The 19,556-nt window shown below is 45.1% G+C and overlaps 1 protein-coding gene and 1 long non-coding RNA gene across 3 annotated transcripts in view; one reads left to right on the forward strand and one right to left on the reverse strand.

Annotated features, from left to right (window-relative positions):
* Positions 1-19,556, forward strand: part of LOC140494835 (uncharacterized) — an 83,786-nt gene that overhangs the window by 33,938 nt on the left and 30,292 nt on the right. The window lies entirely within an intron of this gene.
* The window catches only part of LOC140494834 (homer protein homolog 3-like), a 54,011-nt gene that overhangs the window by 30,684 nt on the left and 3,771 nt on the right, over positions 1-19,556 (reverse strand). The window lies entirely within an intron of this gene.

Consider the following 19,556-nt stretch of genomic DNA (forward strand, 5'->3'; position numbering starts at 1 on the left):
CTATCCCTGATCCAAGTGGTCTGTTTATCCTATGTAGATGAGGGGAATTGTTGAATCACTGAACTTTTTCCAAACAAGTAAGCACTTTAACCAACAAACTAATCAATGATCTGAACATGTAGCAGAGAATGGTGATAGAGCAAACTGGGTATTGGTATTGAACCAGTGACCCTGGAAAACACAGAGAGAGAGAAATAAGCTCCAAGCTTTCACCAAATACATCCTCCGCATGGAAAAAGGAGCAAGTTCACCAAGACCGGCACAACCAAACACCGAGACCAGGGAGAACACCCATGTACTGTACACTCGTACTCACAAAGACAAAATTCTCTTTGCTCACTTCCCCGGTGCCTCTGATGCAGTTGCTTTGATAGATGGTACTGATTCCAAGTGAAATCTGCTGCTCATTCATTGGCTTTAAAATACTGCCTCTGCACATCACAAAACCCCTAAACTTTTCCCAAATCCCTAAAAAAAACTCACTACTTTTAACCAGAGAACCTTATAGGGCAGTACTGCTATTAAATTGGTGATGCTATTCATGGTGGAGCAGCTCTTTGTTCCGAGTTAGCTAGATTGTACTTAAACTGGGAGCAAAAGTCCCTGAATCCCCATACAAGTAAAAATGGGCTGAAGTATCAATAACTCCCATCACATTCCATCAAATCCCATCATCTCGACTCTGGGGAGCAGTGGTGAACAGGGGTGGCCAGTGAAGACCATAAGACTAGAAGGTGATAGGAGCAAAATTAGGCCATTAGGCCCATTTAGTCTGTTCCATCATTCAATTATGGCTGATATGTTTCTTAATTCCATCCTCCTTCCTTCTCTCATGGCTCTTGATCCCCCTACTAATCAAGAACCTAATCTATCTCTGTCTTAAATACTGACTTGGCCTCCACTGCCTTCTGCAGCATTGGATTGCAAAGATTCACCACCCTCTGACTGAAGAAATTCCCTCATCTCGGTTATAAAGGGTTGTCCCTTCACTCTGAGGCTGTGCCCTCAGTTCCTAGTCTTATTTTTAAGATGAGATTAGATTACTTACAGTGTGGAAACAGGCCCTTCGGCCCAACTAGTCCACACCGACCTGCCGAAGCGCACCCACCCAGACCCATTGCCCTACGTTTACTCCTGTACCTAACACTACAGGCAATTTAGCATGGCCAATTCACCTAACCTGCACATTTTTGGACTGTGGGAGGAAACCGGAGCACCCGGAGGAAACCCACACAGACACGGTGAGAATGTGCTAACTTCACACAGTCTTTTCTACTAGAAGAAACATCTTCTCTATGTCCACTCGTTACAGGCCTCTCAGTAACCTGTAAGTTGCAATCAGATCCACCCTCATCTTTCTAAACTCTATCGAATACAGACCCAGAGTCCTCAACCACTCCTCGTATGACAAACCTTTCATTCCCAGGATCATTCTTCTCAACCTCTCTGAGATTCGCTCCAATGTTAGTATATCCTGTTTAAAAAGGGAAGGAGGCAAAAAGGGGGCATGTAACTATAGGTCATTAGCCTCACATCTGTTGTTGGAAAAGTATTGGTATCACTTATTAAAGTAATAGCAGAATATTTGAAAAATCATCAAGTAATCAACATGGATTCATGAAAGGGAAATAGTACCTGACTATTAGTTTTTCGAGGATAGGGGGGAGCCAGAAGATGTGTTGTATATAGACTTCCAAAAGGTGTTCGACAAGATACTTCACACAAGGTTAAGTGATGAGAGTCCATGGTGTTGGAGGCAGAAACAGCAAAGGGTATGGCGGTCCTTTTCAGATTGACAACCATGATAAGGAGTTCTACAGGGTTCCGTGCTGAGACTGCAACTATTCACCAAACATATATTAATGACTTGGAGGAGGGAAATGAATGGACTGAGCCAACTTTGCAGACGACACAAAAACAGATGGAAAGGCAGGGACTGTTTATATGGATACATTAAGGAAGTGGGCAAAAAACTGGGCAAATGGAATATTACGTGGGAAATGCGGTGTAGTTCATTTATGAATATTATTTAAATTGAGAAAAACTACAGAATGCTGCAAACAAAAGGATTTGGGGGGTATTAGACATGAAACACAAAAACTAGTTTACAGGTGCCAGCAGGGAATTGGGAAGGCTAATGGAATGCTGGCCCTTATTTCAAGGGGATTGGAGTGTAAGAGTTGGGAAGTCTTACTGTAACTGTACAAGGTGCTGAGGAGACCACACCTGGAGTACTGTGAGCAGTTTTGGTCCCCTTATTTAAGGATAAGCATCATTTCATTGCAGGCAGTTCAGAGAAGCTTCACTAGGATGGTCCCTGGTGTGGAGGGATTGTCTTATGAGCAAAGATTAAACAGGTTGGGACTCTACCCACTGGGTTTAGAAGAATGAGAGGTGATCTCGTTGAAACATATCGGACTCTTAAAGGGCCTGACATGGTAAATGCTAAGAATGATTAGATACTAGACCCAAAATGTTAATTCTACTTTCTCTCAACAGACGCTGTCAGACCTCCTGAGTTTTTCCAGCAATTAGGGGTAGCACAGTGGCTCAGTGGTTAGCACTGTTGCCTCACAGTGTGAGGACCCAGGTTCAATTTCAACCTCGGGCGTCAGTCTGTGCGGAGTTTGCGTATTCTCCCAGAGTCTGTGTGGGTTTCCTCTGGTTTCCTCCCACACTTCAAAGATGTGCAGGTCAGGTGAATTGGACATGTTAAATTACTCGTTAGGTGCATTAGTCAGAGGGAAATGAGTCTGGGTGGGTTACTCTTCGGAGGATTGGTATGGACTTGTTGAGCAAAGGGCCTGTTTCCACAGTGGAGGGAATCTAATCTTAAAAAAAAAGTCTACAAACTATCAATGATGCATTCACTGAGGATGTGTCTCAGATTACACATTCTGAAGGGAAAGGTTTGTGACCAACTCAGTCCTGCTACGCTACCCTGAGTCCCCAACCATCAAAATCCATAGCAAGCCCCTGGACAATGTGGATCATTTCCATACTTCTGGAGTCTTCTTTCAGTGTGACCAGACATTGGTGATAAATCTAACATTGACTTGATTTTGACAGTATTAAGCAAGTACTTTCAAAAGCTGATTGGGGGCAGATATTCGTAGGTAAAGGAACGGCTGGAAAATGGGAAGCCTTCAGAAATGAGATAACGAGAATCCAGAGAAAGTATATTCCTGTCAGGGTGAAAGGGAAGGCTGGTAGATATAGGGAATGCTGGATAACTAAACAAATTGAGGGTTTGGTTAAGGAAAAGAAGGAACCATATGTAAGGTATAGACAGGATAGATCGAGTGAATCCTTAGAAGAGTATAAAGGAAGTAGGAGTATACTTAAGAGGGAAATCAGGAGGGCAAAACGGGGACATGGGATAGCTTTGGCAAATAGGATTAAGGAGAATTCAAAGGGATTTTATAAATACATTCAGGACAAAAGGGTAACTAGGGAGAGAATGGGGCCCCTCAAAGATCAGCAAGGCAGCCTTTGTGTGGAGCCGCAGGAGATGGGGAGATACTATGGGCGGCACGGTGGCACAGTGGTTAGCACTGCTGCCTCACAGCGCCAGAGACCCGGGTTCAATTCCCGCCTCAGGCGACTGACTGTGTGGAGTTTGCACGTTCTCCCCGTGTCTGCGTGGGTTTCCTCCGGGTGCTCCGGTTTCCTCCCACAGTCCAAAAGATGTGCAGGTCAGGTGAATTGGCCATTGTTAAAATTGCCCGTAGTGTTAGGTAAGGGGTAGATGTAGGGGTAGGGGTAGGGGTATGGGTGGGTTACGCTACGGCGGGGCAGTGTGGACTTGTTGGGCCGAAGGGCCTGTTTCCACACTGTAAGTAATCTAATCTAATCTAAATGAGTACTTTGCATCAGTATTTACTGTGGAAAAGGATATGGAAGATACAGAATGTAGGGAAATAGACAGTGACATCTTGAAAAATGTCCATATTATAGAGGAGGAAGTGCTGGATGTCTTGAAACGGTTAAAGGTGGATAAATCCCCAGGACCTGATCAGGTGTACATTAGAACTCTGTGGGAAGCTAGAGAAGTGATTGTTAGGCCTCTTGCTGAGATATTTGTATCATTGATAGTCACAGGTGAGATGCTGAAAGACTGCAGGTTGGCAAACGTGGTGCCACTGTTTAAGAAGGGCGGTAAAGACAAGCCAGGAAACTATAGATCAGTGACCCTGACATCGGTGGTGGGCAAGTTGTTGGAGGGAATCCTGAGGGTCAGGATCTACATGTATTTGGAAAGGCAAGGACTTATTAGGGATAGTCAACATGGTTTTATACATGGGAAATCAGGTCTCACTAACTTGATTGAGCTTTTTGAAGAAGTAACCAAGAGGATTGATGAGGGCAGAACAGTAGATATGATCTATATGGACTTCAGTAAAGCGTTTGACAAGGTTCTCCAAGGGAGACTGGTGAGCAAGGTTAGATCTCATGGAATACAGGAAGAACTAGCCATTTGGATACAGAACTGGCTCAAAGGTAGAAGACAGAGGGTGGTGGTGGAGGGTTGTTTTTCAGATTGGAGGCCTGTGACCAGTGGAGTGCCACAAGGATCGGTGCTGGGCCCTCTACTTTTTGTCATTTATATAAATGATTTGGATGTGCACGTAAGAGGTACAGTTAGTAAGTTTGCAGATGACACCAAAATTGGAGCTGTAGTGGACAGCGAAGAGGGTTATCTCAGATTACAACGGTGGCATAGTGGTTAGCACTGCTACCTCACAGCGCCAGAAACCTGGGTTCAATTCCCGCCTCAGGCATCTCTCTGTGTGGAGTTTGCACATTCCCATGTCTGCGTGGGTTTCCTCCGGGTGCTCCGGTTTCCTCCCACAATCCAAAAATGTTCAGGTTAGGTGAATTGGCCATGTAAATTGCCCGTAGTGTTAGGTGAAAGGGTAAATGTAGGGGAATGGTCTGGGTGGGTTGTGCTTCGGCAGGTTGGTGTGGACTTGTTGGGCCGAAGGGCCTGTTTCCACACTGTAAGGCATCCAATCTAATCTTGATCAGATGGGCCAATGGGCTGAGAAGTGGCAGATGGAGTTTAATTTAGAAAAATGTGAGGTGCTGCATTTCGGGAAAGCAAATTTTAGCAGGCCTTTTGCACTTAATACTAAGGACCTGTGGACTGTTGCTGAACAAAGAGACCTTGGAGTGCAGGTTCATAGCTGCTTGAAAGTAGAGTTGCAGGTAAATTGGACAGTGAAGGAGGAGTTGGTATGTTTTCCTTTATTGGTCAGAGTATTGAGTACAGGAGTTGGGAGATCATGTTGCGGCTGTACAGGACATTGGTTAGGCCACTTATGGAATATTGTGTACAACTCTGGTCTCCTTCCTATTGGAAGGATGTTGTGAAACCTGAAAGGGTTCAGAAAAGATTTACAAGGATGTTGCCAGGGTTGGAGGATTTGAGCTATAGGGTTAGGTTGAATAGGCTAGGACTGTTTTCCCTAGAGCATCGAAGGCTGAAGGGTGACTTTATAGAGGTTTATAAAATCATGAGGGACATAGATAGGATAAACAGACAATGCCTTTTACCTGGGGTAGGGGAGTCCAGAACTAGAGGGCATAGGTTTAGGGTGAGAAGGGAAAGATATAAAAGAGACCTAAGGGGCAACGTTTTCACACAGAGGGTGGTGCATGTATGGAATGAACTGCCAGAGGAAGTGGTGAAGGCTGGTACAATTGCAATATTTAAGAAGCATTTGGATGGGTATATGAATAGGAAGGGTTTGGAGGGATATGGGCTGGGTGCTGGTGGTGGGACGAGATCAGGTTGGGATATCTGATCGGCATGGACAGGTCAGACCGAAGGGCCTGTATCTGTACTGTACATCTCTTTGACTATCTGACATCAAAGGGACAATGCAGACTTTGGACTCCATTGGAGTAAAGTATTCAAAGTCCAGGATGTCAAACCCAGCAACAGGCTCATGGCCTACACAGCAGTCATGGTGCCCATCTTACTGTGTACATGCCAAATGTAGACCAGGTATAGCAGACCCCTCAAACCGCTGGAGTGTTACCACCTGCACTGTCTTCGCAAAATCCTGCAAATCCACTGCCACGGAAGGTATATCAACATAAGTGTCCTCTCCCAGGCCAATATTCCCAGCTCTGATGTGCAGATCACGTTATCTCCATGCCTGACACAAGACTCCCTCAATGAGTGCTCTATCTGAACTCTGCAATGCTAAGTGATCACTAGAAAGGCAGAAGAAATGCGACAAGGACACCCTGAATGCTTCTCTAAACAATGTAACATCCCATGTGGAAATCGCTTGCTGCCTAGAATGCACAAATTAGGGAAGAAGCAGCCAGGAAGACACCAACCATTTTGAACACCATTGTGTGAAGTAGAGGCAGACCAAGAACAAGTATGGAAACAGAGCATCCTACTTTCCCACCTCCTTAGACACCATCTGCCCCTCCTGAGGCACAGTCTGTGACTCCAGGATTGGACTATTCAACTCTCTGGAGTGGAAGCAGGTCATCCTTGACCCTGAGGGATTGCCAAAGAAGAAACATGGGAAATCCAGCTGAGACTCTTGTGGGGATTTGACCAGGTTAAAAGTCTGGGAGCACTGGTGATTAGTCACAGTTACTGCAGACTCTGAATTGGTTGGAAATATTTTTAATCACCTTGTTTAGAGATGTTCTGACATTCCTCTGGACAGAAGGGATTTCTTTTATTCATTTATGGGATGAGAGCATCACTGGCTAAACCAGCATTTATTGCCCATCCCTAAATAGCAAGAGAGCAGTTAAGAATCTGGAGTGGATCTGGAGTCAATAGATAGATAACTTACAGTGTGGAAACAGGCCCTTCGGCCCAACAAGTCCACACCGACCCTCTGAAGACCAACCCACCCAGACCCATTCCCCTACGTCTAACATTATGGGCAATTTAGCTAACCTGCACATCTTTGGATTGTGGGAGGAAACCCACACAAATACTGGGAGAATGTGCAAACTCCACACAGACAGTTGCCTGAAGTGGGAAGGATGAGGGGGTATCTCTTCGAAACTTACAGACTACTGACAGGCTTGAATAGCTACTTCCACTAGCAAGAGATACGAGGACCTGAGGGCACAGACTCAGAGTGAAGGGTCAACCCTTTATAACCGAGATAAGGAGGAATTTCTTCAGCCAGAAGGTGGTGCCACACAGGACTTTGGAGGCCAAGCGTTGAGTGTATTTAAGACAGAGATAAGTACACTCTTGATTGGTAAGGACATCGAGGATTATAGGCAGTTTCCTTCCCTAAAGGACATGAGTGAACCAGGTGGAATTTTCCGATAATTGAAAACGGATTCATGGTCATCATCAACTCTTAATTCCAGATTTTTATTGAATTCAAATTCCACTGTCTGCTGTGGCAGAATTCAAACCCAGGTACCTGAAACATGGGTTAACAGTTTCGTGATAATATCAATCGATTATCACCTCCCCTGGACCTGGGCTTCTTAGCCCAAGATGGGGACACTACTATTATGCCACAAGACCCTCCTGAACTGGTCAAACTATTATTGCAGTGTCTTCTATGATCACTGATCAATGAATCCAGTAATATACACCATTCCCAAGGGCACTTATAGCACATAATATCCATATCTCTGAGCCAGGAAGTCTGGGTTCAACTCCCCCTCCCATAATACCCACACATCCTCTCTCTCAATGGCCCCCTCTCACTCCTTTATTCTGACCAAAATTACTACTCACTGGCCCCACAATTAACACTCACTCTTCCCACAACCACCCCCAAATTACTCCGACAATTTTACTTCATATCTTGGCAGTTACCTGTCCCCTCATCCTCCCAACCATCACTACTCACTCCAACCTTAGATCTACCCCTCCCTCCATCCCACAAATAACCCTCACCATCTGAACAATTCACCCTCAAGTGCCCTCACAATTTCCTGTCACCAACCATAATCACCCCCTCACTCCTCCCCACAATCACCCTCCACTTCCCTCCCCTCAGCCGCCCCTTCCACTCCTACCCACAACTACCCTCACTCCCTCCCCAGTGACCTCTCACCTGTCCCCCCAACCACCAGTACTCAGTCAACCCCCATTATCCCTCACTCTACTCATAATCAACCCTCTTATTCCCCCCAATCACCCCTTTTACTTCCTATTACAATTATACTCCATTACTCCACCCTGAGCACTCCTCCTCCCCCAAAAATTACACCTCATTGCCTCCAATAATTATCCCTTACCTCCAACAATCGGCACTCACTCCTCAACCCCACAATGGCCCCTTGCTCCTCCTCCCAGTTGCCCCTCCCTCCTCCAACCTCCCACAACTGCTGCTCACTCCTCCCCATAACTGGCCTTCCAACTGCACCCCCTCCCACCCAAAGTCTGTATCTGAGATTTCTCAAAGCTGCAGTTATGAAAATCAAAGCTGAATTGAAAAGCTCAGCTGTTGTCCTGGTTTCTAATCCCCAATTGGGCTGAGTGTCTTGTGACATTCAAAAGTCACATGTCTAAGAATCTGTGTTACACAGAAACATTATCTATGTCAGTGATGGAGAGTAGTGAAGATACAGGTCAATGGATCACAGCCTGAGAGACAGATGGAGTGAGATAGAGAGAAAATGAGAGAGAGAAGTTGCAAAAGAATAGGACAAAGGAAGAGGCCATGATAAGAACAGTGGGTGAGAGATGTACATTCAGACAGAAAAGAAACACACTGTCGAGAAGACAGAAAGATAAAAGCAAGAAACAGAATGGGAGGAGTGGATCAAGAGTCTGCCATTTCTGACAGTGAGAGGCCTGAGGTTACAGATTATAGTATCGCTTATTGTATGCAGACAATTCCACAAATTCAATGGAGTTTGTGGCTGCTGTTTGCAGTCCCTGCACTGCTTCCTGTAGTATGTTCAGACCTAAAACGTCCACAACTTCTGTTCCCTCTAAAAAGATATACCTCTGCAACTGAGCATGATGGAGACACAGCCCCTTACTGCATCAATAGTTCAGAGAGCGAGGGGAAATCAACCAGGCTTCCTGCTCCTGATCACTGACTCCTTCTCTCCAGGAACCACTGGACAGTGGTCAGAAGCAGGAAACCTGGCTGATATTATTTTCTGAAATGCAGGGGTGAATTTATTACTCTTCTTCTTTGACAGTTCCTCAGCATCGAGGATAACTTGCATTCACTCCAGAAAGGAGTGGGCAGAGTTATGTGCTGGCAGAATAGTTTAATCTTGGAGCCACATACTCTGCCATAGGAGGGGCAGGTGGTTTTCAGGAGATGGGAGAGTGGAAGCTCTGGATTTTGCTTACTGGTTCCAAGGCCTTTGTTTGGCCTGCACGTGCTCCACTTGGTGATACTTGAAATTAATCAGAGAATCCCCACTGTGCAGATAGAGGCCAGTCGGCCCATTGACCCTCCAAATAGCATTCCTCATGACCCCCATCTAATCCACATAACCCGTCATTTGCCGTGGCTAATCCATCTAGCCTGCACATCCCTGGCAAAGCCACCTAAATGTCACATCTTTGGACTGTGGAAAGAAATTGGAACACCAGGAGGAAACCCACGCAGACACGGGGAAAATGTGCAAACGCAACACAGTTGCCAAAGGCTGGAATCAAATCCGGGTCCCTGGCGCTGTGAGGCAGCAGTGCTAACCACTGAGAAACCATGTTGGAAATGGTTGGCATGTTCACAGATGCTTCTTCCTTATTTGTGTGTTCTAGGGTAATCAATTCACACGTCGATGGGATATTGCATTTGTTTAGGGAGGGTTTCAGGGTGGAGAAAGTGAGGACTGCAGATGCTGGAGATCAGAGCTGAAAAATGTGTTGCTAGAAAAGCGCAGCAGGTCAGGCAGCATCCAAGGAGCAGGAAAATCGATGTTTCGGGCAAAAGCCCTTCTTCAGGAATGGGGAAGGTATGTCAAGCAGGCTAAGATAAAAGGTAGGGAGGAGAGACTTGGGGAGGGGCGTTGGGAATGCGATAGGTGGAAGGAGGTTAAGGTGAGGGTGACAGGCTGGAGAGGGGGTGGGGGCGGAGAGGTTGGGAAGAAGATTGCAGGTCAAGAAGGCGGTGCTGAGTCTTAGGGTTGGGACTGAGATAAGGTGGGGGGAGAGGAAATGAGGAAACTGGAGAAATCTGCATTCATCCCTTGTGGTTGGAGGGTTCCTAGAAGGAAGATGAGGCGCTCTTCCTCCAGGCGTTGTGTTGCTATGGTCTGGCGATGGAGGAGGCCAAGGACCTACATGTCCTTGGTGGAGTGGGAGGGGGAGTTAAAGTGTTCAGCCACAGGGTGGTTGGGTTGGTTGGTCCGGGTGTCCCAGAGGTGTTCTCTGAAACGTTCCGCAAGTAGGCAGCCTCTCTCCCCAATGTAGAGGAGGCCACATCGGGTGCAGCGGATGCAGTAAATGATGTGTGTGGAGGTGCAGGTGAATTTGTGACAGATATGGAAGCATCTCTTGGGGCCTTGGAGGGAAGTGAGGGGGGAGGTGTGGGCACAAGTTTTGCATTTCTTGCGATTGCAGGGGAAGGTGCCGGAAATGGAGGTTGGGTTGGTGGGGGGGTGTGGACCTGACAAGGGAGTCGCGGAGGGAGTGGTCTTTCTGGAACGCTGATAGGGGAGGGGAGGGAAATATATCCTCGGTGGTGGGGTCTGTTTGGAGGTGGCGGAAATGACGAAGGATGATATGATGTATCTGGAGGTTGGTGGGCTGGTAGGTGAGGACCAGTGGGATTCTGTCCTTGTGGTGATTGGAGGGGCGGGAAGTGGAGGAGATGCGGTGGAGAGCATCGTCAACCACATCTGAGGGGAAATTGCGGTCTTTGAAGGAGGCGGCCATCTGGGTTGTTCGGTATTGGAATTGGTCCTCCTGGGAGCAGATGCAGCGGAGGCGAAGGAATTGGGAATATGGGATGGTGTTTTTACAGGGGGCAGGGTGGGAGGAGGTGTAATCTAGGTCACTGTGGGAGTTGGTCGGTTTATAGTAAATGTCCGTGTTAAGGGTTTCAGGGTGGTCAAGTAGTGTTTCTTCTGCCCTCCTAGTGATCACTAACCAATGCGGATCTCAAAGTAAAGCACTTCTCTCAGGCTTACATACAATGTAGCCTAACCTTCACAGCTGGTCGTGCATGACCAATACCATAATAATGTGAGAAGACACTAATGTTGGTATGCCTTTTCTGCCAATGGATTTTTAGGATTTTGTGAAGGCAGTACTGGTAATAACTCTCCAGAGACCTGAGGGGTCTGTTCTACATGGTCCGTGTTTCTGGTATCTACAGGAAGGTAGGGGCTGAGGCTGCTCTGTACACTGTGAGCCTGTTGCTGGGTTTACACACAGGAAGTTTGAACACACTGTTCCTCAGGCATCTGAAAGCTACACCGATGCATTGGATCAATGATGGATTTCATCAACAATGTCTGTTCCCACTGAGAGGCTGCTCCTGTAGTATGGCAAATGATCCACATTGTCCAGGAGCTTGCTGTGGGTTTTGATGGTTAGGGGGCAGTGTTGTGTGGCAACAGCGGATTGGTGGAGAACCTCTATTTTCCAGATGTTTAGCCTGAGTCCCATTCTCTTATAAGCCTCAGTGAATGCGTTGACAATAGTTTGGAGTTGGACCTCAGTGTGCACGGACCCTGGTGATGTCCGGGTACTACAGCTCCACGACAGACATTGGGATTGTCTTGGTTCGGACCTAGAGGCAAAGGTTGGACAGTTTCCAGCTTGTCCTGTCCTCTTGTTACTGTCTGTCTAAGATCAATAAATTCAGTGTTCATTACTAAAAGTCTGAACTGCTGTTATGTGGGCTCCTAACGTCTTTAACGCCAAACTGCCAATGTTCCCCAGGACAAGCCGTGTGTCATGGATTGAATCAATTAAAAGCTTTCTTAGCCTTTTCTGCTGTGCAGTCTAAAATGCCGTGTTTACTCTGTGCCATCAAATTTCTTCTACTGCTTTGCTTCCAGCAAAGTGCCCAATCATATTGCTATTTACAGGCAGTATACTATCCTAGTAGCAATTCTGGACGATAGTTGTCATTTGCCCCATTTGTCTCTCTCTCTCTATACCTACTACCCCACAGAACCTTAAACTGCTACCATACAATCGTCTCACCATCACAGAACCCAGCCTCAGTGACACTCGCCAACAAGCCTACCTCCTGTAGCAACCTGTACCTAGGGTTGCAATTCATCTGGTCGAGGGGATTTGACCATTCTTAAGCCTGACAGAATCTCCAATACTTTCACATTTCCTATGTCAAACTCTACAAGCTCCCTACAGTCCCTTTCCTTGAATTCCACACCTATGTTCTCCGTTTCCAGAGTGAAGACCGAAGAGAAGTATTCATTTAACACCCTTCTAATATCCTGCAGCTACACACATAAGTTGCCCCCTTGGTCTCTAATGGGCTGTACACTTCCCCTGGTCAACCTCTTCCCTTAAAGTATTAATAAAATATCTTAGGTTTCTGCCTAATGCTGTTTGCGAGTCCTTTCTCATGTCCCCTTTTCGTTCTTCTATTTGCTTTCCTAAGTTCCCTCCTGCACTTCCTGTTCCTCTGGGGCTGCAGCTGAATTGCTCCCTTTGGACTTGCTAAAGGCCCTACTCATCTTCTTATTTCAGTCCTGAATTGTGCTAGACACGCAGGGTTCTCTGAACTTATTGTTCCTACATTTCCATCCAAAAGAGTAAATGTTGGACCTGTACTGTCCTCAGTTCCTTATTGAATGCTCCCACTATTGCTCTGCTTTAGACTTACCCACAAGGAGCTTTTCCCAGTTTACTGGGAGAAAGGGAGGACTGCAGATGCTGGAGATCAGAGTTGAGAGTGTGGTGCTGGAAAAGGACAGCAGGTCAGGCAGCATCCGAGGAGCAGGAGAATCAACGTTTCGGGCATAAGCTGCATCCCTGATGAAGAGCTTATGCTCACAATGTCGACTCTCCTGCTCCTCGGATGCTGCCTGACCTGCTGTGTTTTGTCAGCACCACTCTCTCGACCCCAGATTACTGCGGCCAGAACCTGCTTTATTTTGATGAAATTTGCCTTCTCCCAAACCTGTCCTGAGAGTATTTGTGGGCACAGTGTAAAAGGAGCTTTAATTTCAGTTTAAAAGAATTGAGGGAGACTTACTCCCAGTCTAACCCTCTGTTGTCCCAGTCTTGTGTGTATTCGATGTGGACAGTATGGAGGGAGTTTTAATTTCAGTTTAAAAGAATATAGGCAGCTTTAATTTCAGTTTAACAGAGCAGAGAGCACTTTACTTAATCTAACCCCATGCTGTCCCTGTGCTGGGAGTGTTCAATGGGGACAGTGTAGACAGAGCCTTATTCTGCATCTGCGAGACATGTCTGATAGCTGTGAATTCAATTGCAATTGTCACAATGGTTCAATAATCAATTCATGTTCTATTTTCACAACAGAATGTGAGATGATTCAGAGGGATTTTATTGGATTGCTACCTCAAATGAATGGGTTGTCTTATGAGGAGAGGGAGGGGTGACATGATTTAATTTGATTTATTGTCGCATGTACCAAGACAAGTGTGGAGTGTTGTTTTGTGTGCTAACCTGACAAATCATACCTTCCATGAGTACATCAGGGTAATAGAACAGAATGCAGAATATAGTGTCACAGCTACAGAGAAGATGCAGAGAATGGTCAACTCTAATATACGAGAAGTCCATTCAGCTGTCTAATAACAGCAGGGAAGAAGCTGTTCTTAAATCTGTTGGTCTGTGTATTTAAGCTTTTGTATCTTCTGTCTGATGAAAGAGGCTGTAAGAGAGTATAACTGGGGTGGGGGGATCTTTGATGATGTTGGCTGCTTTCCTGAGGCAGCGGGAAGGGTAGATGGAGTCAATGGATGAGAGGCTGATTTTCGTGATGGACTGTGCTGCTTTCATAGCTCTCTTGTAATTTCTTGTGATCTTGGGCACAGCATTTGCCATAGCAAGCTGAGATGCATCCACGTACGATGTTTTCTATGGTGCACCTATAAAAATTGGTAAGTGTCTTTGTGGACCTGCCAAATTTCCTTATTGACATGGTGGATGTGGAAAGGATGTTTCCTCTGTGGATAAGTCCCAAAGCTTTGTTGAGCGGGGGGGAGGAAACACTGTCGGGATGATTTTTTTTCTCTCAGAGAGCTTGTGCAACCTTGGAACTCTCTGCATGTGAAGACAATGGGGGTGGGGTCATTGAATCTTTTTAAGGCAGTGAAAGATTGATTCTCCTGCCTATCAAGAAACTAGGTTATTGTGGGTCGATGAGAACGTGCAATTCAAAACACAAACAGATCAGCCATGATCTTACTGAATGGTGGAGCGGGCTTGGGCTGAATGGCCCAGAGCAGCTCCTAATTTGTTTGTTTGTGTGTGATGGAGGAGGAGCTGGAATCACATCTGAGAACACCAACATGGAGGGAAGCCAACATTAGCCATTTGCATCCCTCTCACAGATGATCTCAGTCAGAACATTTAATTACTAAGTTATTTTAAACTTTAATGATCAGTCAGGCATCATAACGCAAACCTTGGAGCTCCAGAACTGAACTGGGACATGGGTTTGAGTGTGTGTACAGAGTAAAGTCTGAGTAATCAGACTAGTTACTCCCCTCACTCAGTCTTTGGAGACTTTAATTCAAGTTAGACCCACAAATGGATGAGCAAAATAAGAAAATATTAATTAATTTGGGCAAGAGAATAATTCAAAAGTCTCATGACATTAGAGGGGGGATGGGCGATGAGAAGAGTCTCAGTAAAAGCAATTAAAACCTTCAATAAGCATCTCTGAAATACGGTTAGATCATTTCGAACAGTAGCCCTCTGTGAGATGTTCTAGTTTTTGTTAGTCAAGGTTATCAGAGATAGGACTGGAATTTAGAACATGAAAAATCCAGGATTTGACTGCTAGTGCAGTACTGAGGGATGACAAAACTGTCTAAGGTTCAGTACTGAGGGAGTGCTGTACTGTCAGATGGTTAGTCCTGAAGGAGTGCTGCACTGTTGGAGGGTCAATACTGAGGGAGTGCTGCACTGTCGGAGGGTCAGTGCTGAGGGAGTGCTGCACTGTCGGAGGGTCAGTGCTGAGGGAGTACTGCACTAACGGAGGATCAGTGCTGCACTATCGGAGGGTCAGTGCTGAGGGAGTGCTGCACTATCGGAGGGTCAGTGCTGAGGGAGTGCTGCACTGTTGCAGGGTCAGTGCTGAGGGAGCGCCGTGCTGTTGGAGGGTCAGTGCTGAGGGAGTGCTGCACTATCGGAGGGTCAGTGCTGAGGGAGCGCCGTGCTGTTGGAGGGTCAGTGCTGAGGGAGTGCTGCACTGTTGCAGGGTCAGTTCTGAGGGAGCATCAAATTGTAAGAAATGCTGCTTTTCTGAGACATTAAACCAATAGCCCATTTACCCACTTGAGAAAAGTCCTATGGCACTCTTTGGAAAAAACAACAGGAGAATTCTACATGGCAAATAACTACTTGTAAATCAACATTACAAAGACAGATCAGGTCATTGTCACATCGTATCCCTCCAGTCTTCTTTCTCTGGGCCTCACTACCCTGCTTCATCACTCGCTGCATTTATCCTGCCTCGTCCTGTTAAGTTTTATGTAATTTTATGAGATCCCCTCTCATTCATTTAAGCTTTATTAAAATAAACAAAAACAGAAGTTTGCTGGAAAAGCTCAGCAGGTATGGCAGCATCTGTGAAGCAAAATCAGAGTTAACATTTTCTTAGAAAAGCTAACTCTGCTTTCTCTCCACAGATGTTGCCAGACCTGTTGAGATTCCCATTGACTTTCTGGGTTAATAGTCTAGCAATAATAGCACTAGAACATCACCTTGCATGATATCCCTTCTCCTGTACTCAAATCCTCTTGCTAAGAAGGCCAACATCCCATTTGCCTGCTGGCCCTGCATGCTTACTTTCTGCAACTGGTGTAAAAGGAGACCCAGATTTTGTTGCACCTTCCCCTTTCCCAAACTATCACAATTCAGTTAATAATCTTCCTTCCTGTTTTTGCTACATCACATTAATTCATATTATATTACATCTGCCATGCATTTGCTAACTCACTCAACTTGTCCAAATCACATTGAAGCATCTCTGCATCCTCCTCACTGTTTACTCTCCCACCCAGCTTTGTGGCTGCAAACTTGGGGATATTAAATTTAGTTCCCTCATCTAGACCATTAATATAGATTGGGAATCGATAGAGACTAAGCACTGATCCTGGAAGTACTCCAATACTCACTGCCTACCACTCAGAACAAGAGCTGTTTCTTCCTCATCTTTCTTTCTTGTCTGCCATTGACAAAAGCCTTCAGGAAAGTCCAAGTAAATCCCATCCACTGGCTTCCCTTATCAACTCAATGAATTACATCTTGAAACACTCCAGTACAAGGATAGAGGCTTCGCTGTCTGGCAGAAAGCAGAGAATGGGGATAAAAGGGTCCTTCTCAGATGGCAGCTGGTGACAAATGGTGTTCTACAAGGGTCAGTGTCAGGATCACAACTTTTCACTTTATACACTAAAGATCAGAATAAAGGAACTGAGGACATTCTGGCTAAGTTTGCAGATGATACAAAATAGGTGGAGGGACAGGTAGCATTGAGGTGGTGGAGAGGCTGCAGAAAGATTTGGACAAGTTAGGAGAGTGGGCAAAGAAGTGGCAGATGGAGTACAACATGGGAAATGCACTTTGGTCGGAAGAATAGAGGCACGGACTATTTTCTAAATGGAGAGAAAATTCAGAAGTCTGAATTGCAAAGAGACTTGAGAATTCTAGTCCAGGATTCTCTCAAGGTTGAGTCAGTATTTAGGAAGGCAAATGCAATGTCAACATTTATTTTGAGAGGACTTGAATAGAAAAGCAGGGATGTACCTCTGAGGCTGTATAAGGCTCTGGTCAGACCACATTTGGAATATCCTGTACAGTTTTGGGCCCCATATCTCAGGAAGGATGTACTGACCCTGGAGCGTGTTCAGAAGAGATTCACGAGAATGGTTCCAGGAATGAAAAGCTTAACATATAAGCGATGTTTGAGGACTCTGGGTCTATACTTGATGGCATTTAGAAGAATGAAGGTGGATCTAATTGAAACATATAGAATACTGAATGGCCTGGACAGAGTAGATTTTTGTGAAGATGTTTCCATTGGTAGGAGTGACTAGGACCCGAGAGCACAGCCTTAGACTAAAGAGGAGACCTTTTAGAATGGAGATAAGGAAAAACTTCTTTAGCCAGAGAGTGGTGAATCTATGGAATTCATTGTCACAGAAGGCTGTGGAGGCCAGGTCAGTGAGTATATTTAAGATGGAGATAAATAGGTTCTTGAGTATCAAGGGGATCATGGGTTACCGGGAGAAAGTGGGAGAATGGGGTTTGAGAAACCTATTAGCCATGATTGAATGGGAGAGCAGAATCAATGGGCTGAATGGCCTAATTTCTGCCCCTATGTCTTATAGCTTCTTATTTGACAAGTATGGTGAATCCATACTGATTCTGTTGAATCCTGCCATTGTTTTCCAAGCGCTCTGCTATGAAATCTTTTATCATAGATTCTAGCATTTTCTTCATTATTAAAATCAGACTTACCTGTTTTCTCTCTAATTCTGTTTTACAAATAGTGGGGTTACATTGGCTTGCCTCTAATCTGTAGATACTGTTCTAGAGTCTACAGAATCCTGGAAGATGACTATTAATGCATCCATATTTCTATGGTCACTTCTTTAAGTACTCGGAGATGTAAACTGTTGCATCCTGGGGATTTGTCCGCCTTTAGTCCTATCAACTTCATCAACAACATTTCCCTACAAATACTGATTTCTTTCAGTTCCTCTGTCACAAGACCACGCATTCCCCAAGATGCTTGGAACATTACAGAAGAACCTTGATTATCTGGGAAGATCACAATGTCCCAATGCTCAGCTAAACTATGTTATCCAGCATTCGATTAACTGGAATTCGATTAACCGAGCAAAATACTCCCTGCCCGTGTCCTTCGGATAATCGAGGTTCCTCTGTATTTGTGTCCTTGTTTGTGAAGACGGAACCGAAACATGTGTTTAATTAGTCTACCATCTCTTTCTTCCTATTATACTATCCCGTTTCTGATTGTAAAGGACATAAGTTTGGTTTCACTGATCTTTTACTCTTCTCACCCCTACAGAAACGTTTATAATCTGTCTGTGTTTCATGCAAGCTTACTCATACTCTATCTTGTCCCTCTTAATCAATATCTTTATCCCACTTTGCTGCAACCTACAACAGCTGCAAATCCACAGGCGTGCTACTGTTTTTTGCCACTTCCTCAATCTAATGCTATCCCTAACTTCCCTTGTTAGCCACTGCTGAGCCACCTTTCTCATTTTTTTTGTGATAGACAGAAATGAACTGTCTGTTGCAGTTGCTCCGTGCACTCGTTCAAAGTTTGCTATTGCTTATCGTTCCTTTAAGTTTTCCAATTTATTGTAGCCAACATGCACCTCATACCATTGTAGTTCCCTCGACTTAGATTCAAGACCTCAATCTCAAAATCAACTATACCACTCTCCACCCTATCATATTACAGTCACTCGTCCCCTAGGGGTCTTGCACCATGAGGTTATTCCTTTCTCATTACACAATCCACAGTCTAGAATGACCTGTTCTCAACCTCAATATCTTGATCCAGAAAACCAGCTCGTACACATTCAAGTAATTTCAACTTTATTGGTATTCTTGCTGATTTCACCTGCCCAATTTATTTGCAGATTAAAGTTGTCCATAATCACAGTTGTACCTTTATGGCTTGGTTCTCTCATTTCTTCCCTAACATTATCACTGTAATTTGGGTAAACAATTGTTTTCTACGCCTTGGTGGAGAGAGTCTTATTGGGCAGCACTTCAGCCAATGATACCACTGCTGGAGGAGAAGCTTTTTGCTCCAATTTCTCTGGATTCTTGGAGATTATGCTTAAACTGGAAGCAAAAACCTCTGGACTCATCTTCTCTCCCTCTATCTCCTTTTTTATTTCTCTCTCAATCTCTCTATTTCTGCCTCTCTCTCTTTCTACTGGTCTCACTTTCTCTCTCCCTTTTTTTCCGTAAGAAATAGGAATAGGAGTTAACCATTCAGCCCCTCACGCCTACTCTGCCATTCAGAGGGATCATGGCTAATCCAGCATTCATCCCATCCACTCCCTTGTCTTTTCCCAATTCTGCTCCTGATCAAGAACCTGTCTATGCCAAATTTAAATATACATAAAGACTCTGTCCCCACAGCTTTCTGTGGCAAGGAGTTCCAAATCCTCAAAGAGTTCCAAATCCTCAAAGAGAAGTCTTAAATTGGCACCCCTTTATTCTGAGACTATGCCCTCTGACCTTCAACATGTTGGACGTGATCTATATGACTTCAGTACGGCATTCGAAAAGGTTCCTCATGGTAGACTGGTTACCAAGGTTAGATCACATGGAATATAGGGAAAACTAGCCATTCGGATACAGAACTGGTTTGAAGGGAGAAGACCAGAGGATCGTGGTGGAAGGTTACTTTTCAGGC

The sequence above is a fragment of the Chiloscyllium punctatum genome, chromosome 24 (assembly GCF_047496795.1).
Source record: "Chiloscyllium punctatum isolate Juve2018m chromosome 24, sChiPun1.3, whole genome shotgun sequence".
NCBI lineage: Eukaryota > Metazoa > Chordata > Chondrichthyes > Orectolobiformes > Hemiscylliidae > Chiloscyllium > Chiloscyllium punctatum.